The sequence below is a fragment of the Alligator mississippiensis genome, chromosome 16 (genome assembly GCF_030867095.1).
Source record: "Alligator mississippiensis isolate rAllMis1 chromosome 16, rAllMis1, whole genome shotgun sequence".
NCBI classification, from domain to species: Eukaryota; Metazoa; Chordata; order Crocodylia; family Alligatoridae; genus Alligator; species Alligator mississippiensis.
The window spans coordinates 24,544,959-24,563,523 of record NC_081839.1 but is presented as its reverse complement, the minus strand read 5'-3'; the positions used below and the strand labels follow the sequence as shown (position 1 = coordinate 24,563,523).

Genomic DNA, 18,565 nt, shown 5'->3' with positions numbered 1-18,565 from the left:
TGTGTGCTGTGACAATGCATTAAAAGTGTTGCTGATTGGGCCTGGGAAACATCTAGCGTCTGTTCTTTGAAAACGCTATCAAAAGGACATCTTCACACGCCACAGCGTCTCTAGAAACTGCAATCACTCACTGGGCAGTGCATATGCAGTTCATCAAGTTTCAACAAGGATTTATAAGAGCAGTAAATCTACTCGGCGTGCTGTCCTCCCCTATTTATCAGCTGCAATCAGATTGGAAATCTCAAGCTCTTTGCTTGCTGATACGGAGCCAGTGAGAAGGGCAGTTTTTAAGGACAAACGTACCAAAGTTTATGATGACTGGTTAACACAACAAAACAAGGGAAAGCCTGTCCTGGAGATGGTCTGAAGGAGGAATATCTCCCTCTTTGGCCTTCAGCAAAAACCTGTGATTCAGTGTGATTGTCACATTATAATGTCTGGTTTCCATTGATGACCTCCACTCCAGCCTTGCCATCAGCTTCATAACAGTAAATCAAGGAACGTGGGCAGTCAAAAAGCCATAGTCTCTCCTTCTCCGCCAATGAGATTTTCCACCAAGGGAAGGAGGAAGAGGGAACCAGGGCCAGGACTGCCTGTTACTGTGTCCTCCTGCAGTCTATTCCACATAACCCCACCAGGCATTGTGGGATTTGTTCCTCACCCTCATGAAATAAGTAGGATTTGGGGGTGAAGCAATTCTGTGCCTAGAAAAAGTACACCTATGTGTGAGTCACAGACTGTCAGGTGGAGTAGAGGACAATTTCCAGAGAACGCCTTGTGCATTTATGCCAGCTCCAGCCCCACCATCCCTCCTCCTGGCTTCCTGGTGTCAGTGGCCTGTTGGAGTCCATAAAGTGACACTTCACAGCACTGAAGGTGCTTCAGGCTGTATCGTTGTTGCTGTGAATAGTGGGGAGGCATTTAACCTTCTTCCTGCTCTTAGCGTTAGTCTCAGCCTGTCCCTTCCCTGCACTGCTGACCAAGAAACAGTGATATGGAGACTCCTACTCAGCACCCAGCAGAGGCGGCAGGAGTGTCTGTGCACAGTACCCATGCACATGATCTGTTCCACATTCACAGTATACATAAGGTCTGGGGCAGTGCTGTCTGGCTTTATGGAGAGCTCAAGCCAGCTCATTTCTAGGCAGGTGTGCCAATATAATAATTAAATACACTGCAAACAAAGAAGCCTATCTCACACTGCATCAGAAGAATGTTATTAAAATTGCTAAGTCAAAAGTTAGGGGATGTCAGAATTAAAGTCTGCTTATTTCAACCTTAATTCAGCACGGTGTATGTACATACATTACCATACAGTCTTTAATATACATGATCATGTGCTGGGTTTTTTTTCCAGTAGATCCCCGTTTCATTCAGTGCAGAGGATGGACCTTTGGTGGGGTTGAATCAGCGTGGTGTAATAAAGGGGGTGTGTTCTCTGTAGGACCCTTGTCTTGCTGGCTGTGGAGGACACTTAAGCTAGGAACAGACATTCAGAAAAGCCCGAGGTGGAATCAGTCAAACCTACATGAGTTTCTGTAAGTGGTGCAGGTTACTTTGGGAGCAAACAAAACGCACATTTGCCCTTTGGTGCAGGGGTGGGGGGTTAACACGGACTGCCTGCAGTGGCCAAGAGCAGCAGGTTGGGGGCGCTCCTGCACACCTGCCAGCAGGCCCTGAGCACTGCCTGGGCTGCCGGAGGTGAATGCCACTATAGAGAACTGGATCCCATCCCTGCTTTTGGTACTAGAAGCAGGATAGCTGCATTAGCACAGCGTACCATCCTGCTTCTTGGTACAGCTAGTGATCCTGGATGGGGTAACAGGTTAACGTGGCTATACTGCTTCCAGTACCCAAGCTAGTTTGCTCAGAGCTAGCCTTAGGCTCTCCGCATGGCACTGGTTTATGTGGACATACCCCAAGTTGCTCTGTGATATCACTTCAAAAGAAGGTTTGTGCATTCTTCAGTGTACTTTAGTGCCATACTTGAGATCCTGGGGCCTGATTTACAGAAGCGCTCAGTAGTTCCACCTGCAGCTGGAGCCAGTAGGAACTGTGATGTGTATATGTATATTGTGTGTGTATCTATATACACACCCATTCACACACAAAGTAATATGGAATATTAAGTCCTCGCAGAAGCCCTAACCGTCCCAAAGTGGACACCTGAAACTAGCAGATACTATTCAGCTTTGTCCACACCTCAGTTTGTCCACACCACAGCTTTGTCCACACCTCATTTCCCTGTCTGTGTAATGGGGCTGATGAAAACCAGTCCCCAAATGTAGCAAAGGTGAGTCTATGCTCTTGTAATTCAGAAATGTGTGTTGACTAGGTTATTGGGATGGCACAGCTATTTGAGGATGCTTACTGGATAAGTATGTTGGTTTGCCTAAATAGCAGTCCATTGGGAAAGCAAGCAAGAAATGGAATTACCAACACTAAGGTGAAATGCTGGAGCCATTTATTTTGACATTTCATTTGACCAAATCTACCTCTTCAGTATGAGTCAGAGACCCCTAAGGGACTAAGCCATCAGTATAGAGTATTGCAGTTAACCTTTCAATTGTCATATGGGTGTTTAGTGCAAATAAATGTTGTGAATGTTTATGAAGCACCCAGCTATTATGCTGATCAGTGCCAGAGAAAAACACCAAAGGAGATTAATAATTCTTTCTTCAAAGCAGTGTTTAAATAATTTGCAATAACCAGGCCTTAGGCTCACACATGGAACAATGAAGAGAAAATAAAATGTTAAATGGCTGCTTAAGTGAGCCTTGTGTTCTGTGTAGTGAATGGGGCGGGGGTCCAATGATATGTAAGGTTGAACAAAGTGGCATTCCCCATTGCTGAGTTCCAGGTGCTAACATGAGAGTTAAGAGTTAATGACTTCTCCAGACAAATTTTATTGCATCTCACACTTAAGTATCTCACTCTGCCCGCAGTCAGAGGCAGGATGCTAGACTTGGAGGATAACTAACCTGATCCAGTATGGCATTTGCTGTGTTGCCCCATTCAGATAGCACAGCGATGAAGATTCATATGGAAATAGCACATTAACAGGAGGTCAGAAATAGTACTATGTCCCTTTAGCCCTCTGAAAGATGCTGAATGCAGCAATATGAAGACCATATTTAACAACACTTCCTTTGACATCAGTGAGAGAACCTCTGTAAGTCAAGGGTGTCATTGCTCTAGCACTAGTCCCTGAGACCATAATTACATTTGTAATTTGCCCTTTGAACAGAATGAGTGCGACACCTCCTTTCTGTACTGACTCTAGTTGCATGTGGCAGCTGTATAGATATAATAACATCATGGATTTACTGTGCACCAAAGTTCGTTCCAGTGGGGAGATACAATATAAAATTCTTCGCACTCATTTGGAACGTAGATTTTGTTTTCAAGCAAACATTGAAATAATTGCTTCCCCTTCAAATGCAGCTTTCGTGAAACCTTGTAGCAGTACTGACAAAGACATCCTCTTGAAATGTCGTCCTCAGTTCCTTGGACACGGGCACTGTTGTTTCGATTCTTTGAGGTTCTCTTCATGTTTGAAATAGCTAGTGCGAGAAGCATTTTTTTTTTTCTATAGACTTAATTACAAAGATCTCCTGAATGAATCAATCCTAGATGCTTGGGTTTTCTCCATAGTACAAGTGCAATGAAACCTCCTTTTTATATCAACACTATATAATGTGCTGTTGAGTCTTAAATAGACTCTGTCAAATAGTTTGAGCCCAGAAATGAAAATTTTTAAAGTTGTTTAGAGACTTAATAGGAGGGGAGGAAGAAACCCCACTTTATGCTGAATAAAAAATGATTTTTAGTTTGTCCTTCAACTTCAAATTCATCGCTTCCTTGCCAAGTAATGTTGGGGAAAATCCATTGTTTGTATAGGACTTGTGTTTAATCTTGTGCATTGATAATCACAGGAGGGGTGGAAACTTTGAGCTTTAACTTCCAGAGAGTTTGTGCAGTTCTGCAATTTTTGCGATTATTTAGGCCCACATAAAGGTAGAGGAGGGGGGCAGGGAGAACGCTATCCTCCAAACTTTGGTCAAACGTCAAGAGATGCACTGAACACGTTGGCTGTCAGGATGACTGCCTACTTCAAGTCTCAGAAGTCCATTGAGCTGTGCATCCAAAGGAGTCTCCCAATTTCAGTTTGACATTCAAGTAAGGCTTCCAGAATTAAGGCTGCTCCATAATGTAACTTTCTGGGAAGTCAGAGATAGCAAGAGTCAAGCGGTTACCAGAAGGCTTCTGGTGTCCATGCGTGACTGCTACTGTCAGCTCTCTGAAAGGAAAGGGTTTCCAATGAGCGTTAAAAAGTAGCTTATCAAGCTAAGTTAAAATGGTAAGTGTTGAATGCTTCCTCTCCTCACAGCTAAGACATTGGGGTTCTGAGCACATAGTACTGGATTTATCTCTGTTTTGAATTTAGCATTAAGTGACAGCTCTGAAAATACTCTGTCCAGGCACATAAATAAAATCCATAAATAACTACTTGGTTTAGCAAGTGAAAGACAAGCAAGAATTTAAAGTATTTCACATAAATTCCTAAGAATACATCACCTTAGAGGGTCAGTGCATTTTTGTTTCTTGTTTCCTAATCCTTTAATCCTTTAGTAATGCGGATGTTTTCTGGCAGTAGTAAAAAAGAAGAAACCCTACATTTGCCAATGGTGAGAAACAATGGGCTGTAAGTGTTCATGGGGGTGTTCCCACGGTTTTGCAGCTCCAGTGGCTGGGGTTCTGAAAAATATAATTATTCTAATTATATACGGGCCTACACCAGATAGTGAGGCCAGTGTTAGCAGTAAAGCCACAGAAATATAGTTATACTGGTGTATACCCATCCCATTGGAACCTGTGTTGAAGTATAAGAGGTTTTTTTCCAGCATAGCTTAAAACCCTTCACAAATGACACACATTATATGCATTTCTGTAAAAAGGGTATGTTTTATAGGAATGTCTACAGAGCAGGATATATTAATATAACTACATTCATTTATATTCACACTGTGGTCATTTGTGGATTTTCTCCAGGTATAGTTTATGGGTTCCACTTTGATATATAATGCATTATCTGTATCCTTATGTATTATGGCCATCTCTTACTGTGCACTGCTTCATGCTTCTTGCGCTAAAGAGATGGAGTGAGATGGACTTGTCTACCCAGGAAAAGGTTGATCTGTAGGCTATCGGAACATGAACAGAGAGTAAAAAAATAACTGCACCTAAGATAAGGCCTGTATTTTCTGACTTCTTTGCCACAGGCTGGGGGTTTGAGTCTGGGCTTGGAGGACCAGAAGGAGAACAAAGAGATCTGGAATTAGCTCGGTTCTTTAACTAGAAGGCTTGAGAGACGCAGATGCAGGAATCCCAGAAATAAAGGAAGCTTGGAGCGGTGAGACTCCATGGTTTAGAGGAGAAGCCATATGCTGGAGCAGGATGCTGGATACATTGGAGAACTCTGAGCTATGCCAACAAAATATCTAAAAATGTTGGGGGAGACTAAGGCAGAGACCTGTGTATGAGCACTTGCTGCTTTTCCCCCAAGTCTGAATATTCTTTATGCTAGGTAAAGAATGATTGGTTTTGGGATCGGCTAGAAAGCCTTTGTGGCTGTTTGCTGCCACTGTTTTATATCCTTGAAGAAGTGAATTATAGATTATATGCAAAAGGTAGAAGTCTGGAAATAAGTGTACTTAAGCAACTGGGATGTCTGAACATTGGTTCTGAGAAGCCTTAGGTCGGGCAACCGGACTAGGTCCAATTTCCACAAAGGGTTAACAGTCAGCCAGCCTGGCTAGGTACAGACATTCAAAAATGCCTGAGGCAGAATCCATCTACGTTAAGCAGTTTTCTGTAATGAGCAGGTCACACATTAGCTCGTTTTGCGAGGGTGGGGAGGGGGGAGGTGCAAATCTTATTTCCATCATCTTAAAACAAGTCTGTGTGCCAAACTCCTGTTCTGTTATGAGTATAGAGAGGTTTCTGATCACTTATACTAGTAAAAGTGTAGTTATCTGTACCTGGCCCCTATGTCTAGGAGGTGTGCTAGTGAGAAAAGTCAGTGATGTAGCCTGCTCAAAGCTCATGGGTTGTGTGCGTGATGCCAGCACAGGAAGGTGTAAGTGCGCAGTAGGGAAAGCTCTACAAGGTTTGCACTATATCCTTTACATTATATGGAAAAAACTTTCCCATGTAAGCATGGCCTAACTAGCAGAGAATTTCCAGGCATTAGGGTATGGTTTGCGAACACTGCCTTGCACCTGGAGTAGTTACATACTCTGAATAGGATAGCACTTCCCACCTAGTTTGGACAGGTCCCAATGATCATACAACAGGGACCCAGGCATTAAGTCTTTAAGTGGAGGTGAGGTCTACACTATAAAGTTTTGTTGGTATAGCTGTCAGGCAGGAGTGTTGGACAAATACATACCCCCAGCCAGCATAGACGTCTGGTGTAAAGACAGCAGTGCCAACAGGAGAAAGGTTTTGTTGGTTGTTTGCCACGTGGGGAAGCAGTGTGTCTGCCTGAACAGAGAACACCTTATGTCTGCAGGCACCGTGTCACCACTGGAGGGCTCTGGCATCCATAAGTGCAGCAGCTGTGGCTCGTCTAATGTGGATGAGACCTGAGAGCTTGTGTCAGCCTCAAGACAGGGTTTGCTGAAGAAGGTAGAGGTGGGAGAGTGGGAGGGGGTTAGTGTTGTGCACGTTTCCCCCCACTCGTGCCATCCCTGCCTTGTGCTTGGTCTATAGCAGCCCCAGGGAGCTTGAAACCTGGAGGTGTTTTTTGGAAGCTGAGTCTTTCTGACAGCAGTTTGGGCTTTTCCAGGTTGGATGCAGTGTTTTGTGGCAACTCTTGACTATGTTTTCTGGAAAATTTTAACCAGGAAAGAAACGCAGACAAATATAGTCTATTTTGGTCTAAGCATAATCTGTGTGCATCAGCCCAAAAGTAAATACATTGATAGAGATTGTCTAAATAGAGCTCAATTGAAGTCAGTGCAATTACTTTCAAAGTAACATGAGCAAAGATGGTAGAATTGGGTCCCAGGCAGCATTTCTGCAAGCACTGAAGTGCTGTTAATATAACATGGCTCCTTTTCATGTCCTGTGCCTTTGTTTCTCACTCCGCCTGCCCTCGCCTCCATTTTTCAAGGCTTTTTCAAACTGTGTTTTTTCTTTTCTCTTTGTCTCTGACCTGAACCTAATAACAGTCCGTTTGAGCTTTGAATTTATGATTATTAAAATAGGTTGACATTAGGCAAAGGGAGTCATGCCTTTTCCTGCTTTTTCCATGCTTGCTTAATAGCACCTTGTACCTGTAAATTAGTATAGGAGTCAAGCTGTGCATCAGAAATATTTTCAGGTAGATTAAACCTCTGATGCACAGCATATACCTCCAGTCTGTCATGCATTTGCATATGGATTTAACAAATGGCCAGAGCCGGCCCAGGCAGCAGCCTGAGGTGAAAGGGGGACAGGGAGGGGGATTAAACTCCCCTGTCTCCCCTCTCAAGCACAGGGACCCCAGACAAGGTCTGCCTAGTTCTCTGGCCCTCTGGTCACTCACATGGCAGAGGGCATGGCCAGAGCCAGCTCGGGCAGCACCTGCGGCTGTTCGGGCTGGTTCTGGCCACAGCCCCCAGTGCATGAACGACCAGCAGGGTGGAAAGCCAGGCAGACGCTGGCTGGTGTCCCCATGCTGGTGGGAGAGAGGGGAGTTTAATCCCCTTCCCTGCCCACCCTTTGCCCGAGGCGCTGCCCGGACCGGCTCTGGCAAAGCTCCTTGCTGCGCAAGCAGCAGAGAAAGCTGGGCATACCTGGGCTGGGGTCCCATGTGGGTGGGAGAGGGGAGGCAGGGGGATTTAATCTCCTTTCCTCCCCACTGAGCCCACTGGCCCAAGCCCCTGCCCCCTCCTTTCCAGTGGGGAAAAGTCTAGCAGGAGCTGCTCCACCCCTGCCAGACAGACCAGGCTACACCAGCCAGGTTTCTCACCCGCACCCCCTTGTCAGCCAGCCCTCACTACTCAGGCCAGGGAGCAGTGGGACATGGCCAACCCTGCTCTGCTCAAGCAGACACCACAGCCCAACCCAGTCCAGGGCTGCAAAGCATGCTGGGATGCTGGAGGACTCTGGTTTAACTTGACCCATGTCTGGGTCAGAAGTTCCATAAACCGGTTTGACCCAAATCAGTTAATTCTGATACTACATTCAACCAGGTTTATCTTAAACCAGTTTCGGCCATTTTGAAACTAGTTTATCTGTACTGTACTTCTGTAATGTTGCAGTTTTAAACCAGTTTCTGATCACTTAAACTGGTTTATGTGTAACTTTTGTCCCTAGCCTAAATGCACATGCCTACAGATCTTGGATTTTTACTGGTTTAACATTAACGTTGTTACACCTGCAGGGAAATGAAAAGAGCACTTCAAAGCAACAGGGTCCAAAGAGAGACAGCAAATTTACATTAGTCTCTAAGGCTTCCATGGAAGACCTGACAGGGCCTCAGTTTGGTCATGGTCATTGCTTACATCTGTGAAGCATCTTCAAATTGTCACACAGGAAGGCCTGTCTTTACAAGATTCGGAGGCAGGTGTTTCTGGTCTTTCATAGTCCATTTTCTGCTCTTCAGGACTTGGGAATCAGCCGCTGCCTGATCTGAAGTCACTTGCTGATCTGAAGCCTTAATTGCAGAATTTTTTAAGGTCTATGAGCTCTTTCTTCCTCCTTTTCAGTATTGATCCTGTAACAACAGGATGAAGCTTTTCAAATTTGAATCACTCTCACAGAAACTTGCTTTCTTCAGAAGGCAGGTGCGAGTCCTCAGCTGTCCGCTTGTTCCACCCTGGGCCACATATCTTCCCCAACGGCTTTTTACCTTGGTCAGTGAAATGCACAGGCCCCTATTCATTTCTTATAAACCCAAACACTAAGGGCAAAGCATTCCACTTTATGGCTTCCACCACAAAGAGAGAATGTAAGAGCAAAGTGCCCCTATCAATCCCCAGATGCTATGCAGCACAGAGACATCTTTATGGCAGCGTGCTTTGTAGGGGCTATGTGACTGCGGATCTAAAGCTGCTCGCACACCTGACTGTTGCTTAGTGGTATGAGGTTTGCTCTTCTGCCCTGAGGCTGGCTTTCAACTGAATTGGTCTCTTCTAAAAGATCTGGTAAGCAGGATTTTTCAGAAGACTTGGTTACAGGATAATTATGGCAGAATATGGAATAGTATTGAAAAATATTGACTACCTCCCTTCTAATAGGAGGAGATTCTGTCTTCTGAATTCAAATTCTTGGCTAAATTCTCCAAGATGGAGATCTGTGGGAACTTTTCCCAGTTTTATGGGAAAAGCTTGAGGGTTTTTAGTCATTAATGTTAATACAGTCTGGGAGACTTGGGCATCAGACTGAAAACGAACCATGTACGGGTTAATTAAGGTGCCTGTGCAGGTAGCTGAAAAGTAGAGTCAGGAAAACAAAGGTCAGCATTCAGACCAAACAGCATAAGCTGCCTGATCAAAGTCCATTAAAATCTGCTGAAAACTCCCTTTGACTTGGAACACGCGTTGGATTCAGCCCTCTACCCTTTCAGAAAATCAGTGTTTTTAGTTATGTGCTTGCATTGCAATAGTATTTGCAGGCCCTAGCCAAGGTCAAGGTACTGTTGTGCAAAGCATAACACCTGTGTGCATGGTATGAAGTTGAGTCTACACTGCAGCCGAAAGATGTGATTGTAGGTGGCATAGATGCATCCAAGCTAACTCTATACTTGGTAGCGTGCACACTAATACCAGTTCAGACCCCAGCAGCACAGGATTCAGTGTGGCTGAATCCCACCAAGGAATGTGGGTAAATACTTAATTGGGCAGCGTGAGTTGAGCTCTGTGCTTTCTACAGCTGCATTGTAATTGGTACCCCAGCTAGGTAGTGAGGCTAGGTCAGTATGTGCATATGAGCTATCATCACCCTTTTTGCATTGCAGTGTAGACCTATGCTAAAAGACCATCCCTGCCTGGAAGAGTTTACAGTCAAATGAGATAAGATGGACTAAAGATTGCAAGGGGAAATGGCAACACAGGTCACATGGGAGACCAGTTACGATAAACAGGCTACATCCAAGGATCTGGCACTGGCCCTGTTGAAGTCAATATGAGGTTGGCCTTTGCATTCTGTAGGGTCAGGATTCAAACCTAGCTCCCAGCTCCAACCCTGTCAAGTAGACCACACTGCCTCACCAGAACTTTACTTTCTCTGTGAGATATTAGGTGCATCTACATGTTCATTAGTATGCCATAATTGCAGTGCTTTAAGTTTTGTACTTGTAATTACAGGTACTACCTTAATGCACCATATTTGGTGCTACTGCGCATTAGCTTCAACACTTTTTTTGGTGATGTGAATGTGCAGTAGACTAATTCATTAGCACTAGTTTTGCCTGCTACTCTAATGCATAGTAGAATTAGTCTGCTGTGCTTGAAGCATCTCGTGTAGATGCACCCACTGTAACTGAAAAATAGGCTTAGGTCCTGCAATGTTTTTAATCCGTGATTTTTTTTTTCTGAAAAGGGTCTGACTGCAGCCACTTATGGATGGTATTGCTATATTTGTTTATTGTCCATCTATTTGGCTGTATTACACGATGATAAATACATAACTATCACAGAATGCATCTAATTCACTTGTTTTATTTCTTAAAATTATCAGGGGAAAAAATAGAAACAAAAAAATGAGATCCACATGTCAAGAGAATTTATTTCCAAATGAGACTCACTGAAAAATACAGGATCTCTTTCTTCCCTTGTTCATGCCTTTTACACTCTTGTGCTATCCATAGGCTTCAGTTGGGGTTATTTCCAGTTTATATAGGGGAAGGTGAGAGCAGACTCAAATCCCTAATTGCTGAGGTTTCATTTTATGCAAACAAGTCATTTGTTACCCAGCAGTAAGATATTTTACATGATACACAGAGAACCATAAGGGGGGAAACCATCATATTTGGAATGCGTTGAAAATTTAAAGCAGCACACCAATTGTGCCTATGTTAAAACGTAATAAAAACGTCCGTAGTGCCATGATGTGGCTGACTTGACTCATAAAACTGCCATCTTTCATGCAGCGTGAACATTGCTGTAGGTTCTCACACTGCATTATCTGTGGCGCAGAGCCATGCTCTTCATGTGACTCCATGTTTCCTCAGAGCAGATTGCTCCACCTCTAAACCACACATCATAAAATGTGTAGTAAAATCTTTCTTCAAGCTTTATGATCATCATCAGAGTGAATAGTCTCCCTGGGTAACGCACCAACCCACCATCACAACTAAGAGAGGGAGCTCCATGTGATTCATGACAAAGACCTTTCCTTCTCATTTCAGTGAGAGAGAGCATAAGAGCTGCAACCCGCAGCCTTGGTTTTAAGCCACCTCCCTGCAGCAGCAAACTGAGAAAACTTGAGTCTTTTGTCGCACACCCAATTAACTCAGCCTTACAGAATTATGCATGACCAAAGCAAGCCAGAAGTATTTATTTTCCCCAGTGTATCAGAGCAATATAGGGGGAAGAGGGGGATTTTGAGCCCACCTAATATATTTACTCAACTACTTCACATGGCTGATATAATTAACCTGTGCTTCTCTGTTTTCCGCTTCAGCTTCACTGATTTGAATATTTAATTGATTTTGCTTTTTTTGCATTCATACCTCTCTTGTCTTTACTTTTCCTTAACATTTAGCAAATTAATTTGAGGGCTGGAATGCCTGAGGAAGCAATTTTAAGTTGATATTGGAAAGTATTGAAGGAAAGTGTGCGTTACATTCAGAACGGCAAAGGCACACATGGGAATCCTGATTATAGGAGTCATGCTTGTACAATAAGGGGAAAGAATGATGCTTTCTTTTCGAGTCTCTGTCCAACCAAAATAACTCAAATGTTAAGAATCAAATACTTGCTACAAACTCTTTGGGAGCAACCTGGCTTAGCAGGCAGGACTTGGTGCATAATTTTGAACTAATCCATTCAAGAAAACTGTGATTTGCTTGAAGACAGTTTATAAACAGCAGATGAAATGAATTATGTATTGAGAATTGCTTAACTATTCCACCTGATTACCAAAGTGCTCTGTATGCAGAAGAAGATTCCTCTTTAACCCCTCTGACCTTGCGTTTGCCCGAGCAATTCCACATTTGCAAGTTTGTGACATCGGTTGCCATTATGTGAGACACTGCGCTGCCTTCAGCTGTGAGCTGGGTAAACTCGGGGACAGACTGATTTACACAAATTGATAGTAATACTTTGGCTTCAGTCCCTGCCCCACCTCCTCCCCATTGATGACTTTGGGTTAAAGTGGCAAGACTTCACCCACTGGGACTAAAAGTCATTCTTTGGTAAACATCCTCCCCTTTACACTGCTACTCTCTATCTTCAGAGGGGTTGGGGTCTGTTCTATAAGAGGAGGAAATCTTTTCCAAGCAGAAGGCTCTGTGTGTGTGTGTGCATGCGCACATGCATACCTGATCACATGCATGCACCAGCACCGTACCTAGACTCCTGGTGGCCCTGGGTGAACTTTTAGCATTGGGCCCCCCTTCGCCAGAGATATTGATAATAATAATTATTTTCATCATTTTCAGGCCCCCTATCTATCTGAGCCCTGGGTAGCCGCCTGGTTCGCCCATACCTCTGTCCAGCCCTGATCAGCACCCTCCACCAGAAGCAAAATGAGCCAGTGGCAACTAGGGAACTCCATCCAGAGATTCCTTTGCTGAGCCATAGCCAGATATCTGAGCTGAAGACTCATTGAGATTAGTGCAGCAGTTCACACTCTTAAAAAAAACTGTGGCTTTAGGCTATTTTTGAAACTCAGTTCTGAGGCTGTTTGTACACACCACAGGAGTTTAATTTGGTTTAGTTCTCCCTAAATTGAAACAGTGGGTTTTTAAAAATACTGCTTCAATTTAGGGAGAACTAAACCAAACTAACCCCCTGTGGCACGTACACAAGAATGGGGTCCCGGTCCTTACCTGCCTCTTCAAGGGGGCAGGGAGCAAGCTGCTGGCAGGCTGAGCAGTCCCTGAATTGCACGGGGGCCCCCCAGGTGCCATCCACCTGCTGCCATCCAGCCCAGGTGGTCCTGGGAGGTGCTGCAGCCAAGGAGGGAAGCACCGGATCCCCACACAGCTCAGGCAAGCAGGCCCCAGTGAGAAAAAAATAATCAGGCTTGCTGCTTTTTTTTTTTTTCAGTGGAGCATGTCTGCACAGGCTGCCTCCAGGTCCCACAGCTCCTGAGCTGCGTGGGGCCTGCCAAGCACATTGGCTTCCAACACCCAGTGCACTGTTGCACTTTAAGTAGCAAAATAAAACACTGTAGAGGTGTTTTATCTTCCTACATACCAAAGTAATTTAAAGTGGAATACGCCGTCGAGTGTGCAAACAGTGACACCATTAAAGTAGTGCAAAAGGGCATTTAAGCTGCTTTAAAGGCCAGTTCTGTGACATTTATAAAGGCTGAGAGTCTTAGAAAGTTTTGAAAACTGAAGTGAGCATCTTACAGCTTCATGTGACTTGAGAAGTGGGGGCCCTAGGCTGCATCCCTACCTACCTGCCTCCAGGGGCAGATAGTACCCACAACTCCCAAGCCTCCAGTGTGTACCATGCACTCTGGCAAAGCACCAGCTGCTAAATGGACAGCAGCAAGCACGAGAGCATCTGCGCAGGCCTTCAGCTCGCTGCCAGGTGTCAACAGAAGCGTTGCTCCACTTATCGAGGTGGGGTGTTTCAGACACGCTGGGAGCTGGTATTCCTGGGATGTCCACACTGTTGGCTCCATTGCTGGCAGCTAGTAAGGAGGCAGTGGTCCCAAATTTGCCAGTGTAGATTACAGGCCTTATGTGCCATCCAGCTCCCCTGCAATGAAAGTGCTCTTGCTTCTGTGTGCTAATGGGACCTGATACAGAGACTGACACAGTGTGAATCTCAATTTCCAAGGGGTCAGAAGTTAGCAAGTTTGAGTACTGTAACTGTCTTCCATTGTTATAACCCTGTTTTATCCCAGGGGATGTTATGGGTAAGTACTTAGGCCAGCATCACTGAAAACTTTGAGAGCTGCCAAGTTAAATAGGAGGCTGTGGATCAGATGCTCACATCCTGCTGGTGTAAATCAGGAGTATCTTCAGTCTGAATCAAACTTTGGGAGGTGCCCCACAGAGACTTGTGCAAAACAGATTCACTTGGGAATCCCTGGCAACAGCAGCTTCAGTCCCTTCCCCCTCGCCCTGCATTACTGCTGCAGAGCTAAACAGACAGGCATTGCGAAGGCAGGCTGGATTTTAGCTGGCCCGAAAGGATGGAGGGGGAACTGTGCGGATATCTTTGCTTAGTGTCCTGCTTAAAATTTCCAACCTTTAACCTCTAAACTAAATGGTGTTTTAGGGGTTTAAAAGTAGTAGTACCAAGATAAGAGAAGCGCCCTTTATTTTGATCTCCTGCCCAGCAGATCCAAACAATTGAGTAACCATTGAACAAAAAACCTTTGCTTCCCAGCAAACTGCATTAACAAAAGCTCTGGGCTGTGTTGGAAGCAGTGCAACTAAACTGATTACACTCAGTCCAGCTACATTAGTGCTCAATCTTGATGTAGACATAGTTAAACAAGTTTAAACCTTGCTTAAATCTGGTTTGCTAAATTAATAGCCCAGTTAAGCTTGTCAGAGGTGTGCATTGACCCTGGCCCTTGCTGTCTTTTGTGAATGGTTCTTTTGTGAATGTTTTTTTTGGGGTGGGGTGGGGAGGGCTGTTAATTGCAATGTTCTTTTCCCCCAGTACAAAGTGTTTCTTTAAATACATCTTTTCTACCCCTTCCTCATCTCTTCAGGAGTCTGCCATCAGGAGGTGCATCAGGAAGAGGTATTCAGGGGTGGAAAGAAACCTCTTCTCAGCTGGTTGCTGTATAGGTGCTTACTGTGAAGGTGTTTGCAGCATCCCCAGGGAGCACCAGCTGCTGGCAGAGGAAGGATTCTGCACTGGGCTCTAATCCAGTGCAACAGTTTTTACTCTCCAGTGGATGTGATTGCTGGAGCAGCAAAAGATCTGACACTAGCACGTGGTAATATGTGCACATGCATGTGCACATGTGTCAGTGAGAAAAGTGTGGTGGATTTTTTTTCCTAACCCCCCCATTACAAATGTAGTTATTTTTATAGTGACCTAAGCGTACAAAGCCCTTCACAGACATGCACAGGCTATGATCTTTGCCCTGAATAGCTTGGAGTCTAGGGAAGGAACCAGGAGTCACTTAGAGCTTCCACCTGAGACCCTGGGGCATAAAAAAGTGAATGGGTTGAGTTAAACAGAAATAAGGTACTTCCTCTGGAATAAGAGCATCTGCATGTGGGGTTAGTTTGGAATAGCTGTTGCACCTCAAATTCACACCTTGTAATCCAAATTAAGAGTGGATGAGCCCTAACATGCTGCAGAAGGAGAACTCTTCTGTGTGAACAGTCAGCCTCTTGCTCTTTTTCCTGTTGATTCAATCTCTTTTCTTATCTCCTGGGCTGGGGTGTTGTATTGTGCTGTTAACAGGTCATTCCTCGTGCTTTCAACCCCAGGAAAAAGCTATAAAAGCATCAAAGGGAATGAAACCAGATCCTGGAATCTAGCAAATCTAACTGATGTCTAAGCAGTCACCTGAGTGCAGGGGTGGCTCTGTGGGGTGGAGCTAGACTTGTGTAGCCTGTTTCACAAGTGCAGGCTCGGGGAGGGGCCTCCTCTGGAATTGCACAGCACGGCATGTGCTGGAGCAGCTCACCTCCAGATGGTTCACTGCCCAGGAAACAAAAGGCAGAGCACGAAAGGTTGAGCTGAGGGAAGAGGCACAGGAAAGCTGCGCCGTGCAAGATACAAGTGCTATATGGATATCTGAACCGGTGGCCTGTCACTGTCTGGATCTAACCCTCTGTGGCTGCACTGGGGAGCGGAGCTGATTAAACTCCATTGCTTTGGTGCTGCGTTCTCTGGAGTTAGTGGGACAGTGCCAAGGTACTGATTCTCTGGCCTGCAGCGAGGAGGACAAGGTAAGAGGTGCTTTTGCTTTGCTCTGGTGTCTGCCTTACGTAAGACTTGCAGAGTATTTTTAGGTTTCTTTCACCCACTTGTTGCTCAGTCGCTTTCTAGCTGGTATTGTCAGCAGCATTAGCAGTATTTTAAGCGGCAAACTGTTTGAAGGAAGCATCAGGAATGAGAGTCAGATGGGCATAGACGCACATTAAAATACTCTGAATGTGGACACAATGTACTCGAGTTACTTGGTAAATTCCTGGTTGCTTTGTACTGTCATCAGGCACAGGGATGTACAGTACAGAGCACTGGGCCCGGTACAGTAGCAGGAAGCATCATCCTTCCAGACTTTCAGAGGTAGAGCCTTGTATCGTGAGCAGCAGCTGTGTGTCATCATGGAGATCTCTTCATCCTCCGTGGCTAGGTACAGAATACTTCTCACTCACAAATTACTGGTGACACTCTGTTTCTGGAGCCATAACTACTGTATCTAGACCAACTTGTTTTTGTTGAGAAAAAATAGGCTCCTCTGGGATCCATGCCCTTGGGCAAGTTGCTTTGACTCTGGAGTTTGCTTCTTGTGCCAGCCAAACTTTGATTTACATGTCCCTTGGTAATTCTTGTCGCTCTGTTTACCCTTCCTCAATTATCTGCCATTAGGTTAGTATCAAACATTTATACTTATTGGGTTCCCAGTGGTAAACAGCATTTTAGCAAAGAAAGACATGGGGTAAGAGATGCGTTGCAAGCTGTTTTTACCATGCACATGTGAAAGCTGCTTGAAGGCGCTCACTAAAACCCCAGCAGAGAAGGAATTTCAGAGCATAAAACTCCCACGCCATCCTCCTTCACCCCCTGTGTTTGGATTGCAGAGAGCTGAGCACTTCCTGCACTCATCAAATGTGCAGGGGCAGCTAGTCACAAAAGAGCCATCTGATAGCTGGAGTGCCTGACATTTGAATGTTTGTTGTTTCGGGCATATGAGTTTAATCTTGTTTTAATTGCAACCTCCGATTTATAAAATTGCCACCCAAGGAGATGTTTCTGCGTTATTACCAAGCCTGCCCTTCCCAAAGGGGATATTCCATAGTTAAAAATGCTGGTCCATGGTGTGCGCTGCACCTCATGGGCAGTGAATGTACACTCTAAAAATAAAATCTTTGTGTAAAGTACTTACCATGCACTGTACATAGCAGATGGTTTACAAATAGCCATAGCTTGCTTGGTTCATTTATTTCCCTCAGCTCTTGAAAAGTGCAGTCCATTTTAAGGACTAAGTGGCCTGCATCAGCTTTTTATTTCAGTCAAGAGCACAGATGCGTCCCAATCAAGTCTGAGTTCAGTTGCACTGGGCACTATGCAAACATAGTAAAACCGGTCCCATTTGAAATCAAAGCTCTGTATTGGTAAGACGGGAAAAAATCCACATGAAACAATGGTGTACAGTATGGTGCATTGCTAGGGCTTATAGAACAAATTTGGCATGTTGGGCCTGCTTTACATTTAGGCCTTTACACCAACTTCAGGGCAACTTTACACAGTCAGAGTGATGTAAAGGAGCCTTAATGCAAAAGGGAATTGGGTCCATTGTCTTTAACCTTGCCTCTCTTGAGTTCAATGGGAATTTTGCCACCAATGGAAGTGGGAGCAGGATCAGGCCAAACCCCTCTGGGCCTGCAGTCAGGACTGCCTGTGTGAATGCAGTGTTTATTCTGAAATGACAAGTGTCTTGGAAAACAGGGAACAGAAAGGGGAAAAAAATAACACTTTTGTTTTTACTTTGCTGTTCTGAAAAGATCCTCTGTAATTCAAAGGCAGTTGCTGGGAGCCTGAGACCAGGAAAATAGCAGCTCTCGTGCTATTGATGATGATGTGTGAATCCCCTGTGGAGAGGTCAGCAGATCAGTATTAATTCCTCTTGGCTCATTGTTGTGGAAGAGCGCAGAGTCTTGTGGAGAGTATCACATCCTTCAGCTGAGTCACTGAGAAGCTGCTCAAGATAGTGGCTTTGCCATATGGTTTCAAAGAGCCTGCACTGGGTTTTGACCCAAGTCTCCGCCTAATTCCAGGTGCATTGCTCATATCCCTTCCTGCTGATGTAATGAGGATTTCTCTCCAGCCTGTTCTCTAGGCCTTGCACAACTGTAGATGTCTAAATGCCTCATACGGAGGATGGTAGAGGTCTTGGACAACCTCCACTGCTCCATACTCTTGCCTAGGCTTACACATAGATGGTCATGTTGTGATGATCACAGGACTCCATACAAGCAGATTCATCACTCAGGCGCCTGACTTAGACCTCTTATGTGTACACCATGATCCAGATGATTGAAGGTTGCCTGCTACTACATTGGACACTTGGGCCCTTCATGCATTATTCTCTGCTTTGCTCAGGGCTTCCATTTACCCTGGAAGATGTGCTCAAACTCTTCTTTCTCTCTTGGTTTTCTTCCCCTCTAAAGTGTGCCCCTTTCCTTCCCTTGACAAGACCA

At 44.8% G+C, this 18,565-nt stretch overlaps 1 protein-coding gene across 7 annotated transcripts in view; it reads left to right on the top strand.

The window, feature by feature from the left end:
* ARHGAP32 (Rho GTPase activating protein 32) overlaps positions 1 to 18,565 on the top strand; it is a 470,146-nt gene that overhangs the window by 385,155 nt on the left and 66,426 nt on the right. The window contains exon 1 of one of the 7 annotated variants that reach the window (XM_059719726.1): positions 15,807 to 16,090. The exons of the other annotated variants lie outside the window; for them this stretch is intronic. The gene's annotated coding sequence lies outside the window, so the exon portion shown is untranslated. Of the gene's footprint in view, positions 1 to 15,806; positions 16,091 to 18,565 lie in introns of those variants that run through there. 7 annotated transcript variants of the gene reach the window in all.